Genomic DNA, 1644 nt, shown 5'->3' with positions numbered 1-1644 from the left:
ACAGATGAGGGAACTGAGGCCCGGAGAAGTGAAATGACTTGCCCAAAGTCACCCAGCTGACAATTGGCGGAGCCGGGATTTGAACCCTTGACCTCTGACTCCAAAGCCACTGAGCCACGCTGCTTCTCCTAATAATAATGATGGTAGTATTTGTTAAGTGCTTACTATGTGTCAAGCACTGTTCTAAGCGCTGTGGTAGATATTCTGACGATTTTTGACAACTGTCTACGTGTTTTGTTCTGTTGTCTGTGTCCCCCTTCTAGACTGTGAACCCGTTGTTGGGTAGGGACCGTCTCCATCTGTTGCCGACTTGGACTTCCCAAGCGCTTAGTCCACTGCTCTGCACACAGTAAAAGCGCTCAATAAATACGATTGAATGAATGAATGAATACAGCTAATCAGGCTGGACACAGTCCCCATCCCAAAAGGGGTTGCCGTCTTCATCCCCATTTTACAGAGGAGGGAACTGAGGCCCAGAGAAGTGAAGTGACTTGCCCGAGGTCACCCAGCAGACAACTGGGAATTAGAACCCAGGTCCTTCTGACTCCCATGCCTGTGGTCTATCCACTAGGCCACACTGCTTCTCTTGGTAGGATGGGAGAGGATGGGCAAGGGGAGGATCTTAGTCAGGCAGTCAATAGTATTTACTGAGCGCTTACTGTGTGCAGAGCACTGCACTAAGCTCTTAGGAGAGTACAATATAACAATAAAGGCCAGCGAGTGTGGGGGTTGCGGGAATCAGCACTTAGTACAGTGCCCAGCACATAGTAAGCGCTTCAGCCTGGCTGAGTGGAAACAGCCCGGGCTTGGGAGTCAGAGGACGTGGGTTCTAATCCCGGCTCCGCCACTTGTCTGCTGTGTGACCTTGGGCTAGCCACTTCACTTCTCTCTGCCTCAGTTACCTCATCTGTAAAATGAGGATTAGGACCGTGAGCCCCACATGGGACAGCCTGATTACCCTGTAGGAGAAGCAGCGTGGCTCAGTGCAAAGAGCCCGGGCTTTGGAGTCAGAGGTCTTGGGTTCAAATCCCGGCTCCGCCACTTGTCAGCTGGGTGACTTTGGGCAAGTCACTTCACTTCTCTGGGCCTCAGTTGCCTCATCTGGAAAATGGGGATGAAGGCTGGGAGCCCCATATGGGACAACCTGATCACCTTGTAACCTCCCCAGCACTTAGAAAAGTGCTTTGCATATGGTAAGTGCTTAATAAATGCCATTATTATTATTATTATTATTATTACTATTATTGTATCTACCCCAGTGCTTAGAACAGTACTTGGCACATGGACCGTCTCTATATGTTGCCAACTTGTACTTCCCAAGTGCTTAGTCCAGTGCCCTGCACACAGTAAGCTCTCAATAAATACGATTGAATGAATGAAGGCACAAATATCATCATTATTATTATTGCTATTATTAACAAATGTCATAATTATTATATGCGGGGTTGGGGGTGGGAGGGGTCAAAGTCTGATTTGCTATTTGTTTATTGTTATATTGTACTCACCCAAGTGCTTAATACAGTGGAGAAGCGGCGTGGCTCAGTGGAAAGAGCCCGGGCTTTGGAGTCAGAGGTCATCGGTTCAAATCCCGGCTCCCCCACTTGTCAGCTGTGTGACTTTGGCCAAGTCACTCCACTTCCCTGC

Source organism: Tachyglossus aculeatus, chromosome 26, assembly GCF_015852505.1.
Source record: "Tachyglossus aculeatus isolate mTacAcu1 chromosome 26, mTacAcu1.pri, whole genome shotgun sequence".
Classification (NCBI taxonomy): Eukaryota; Metazoa; Chordata; class Mammalia; order Monotremata; family Tachyglossidae; genus Tachyglossus; species Tachyglossus aculeatus.
Note: the sequence above shows the minus strand (reverse complement) of the source record.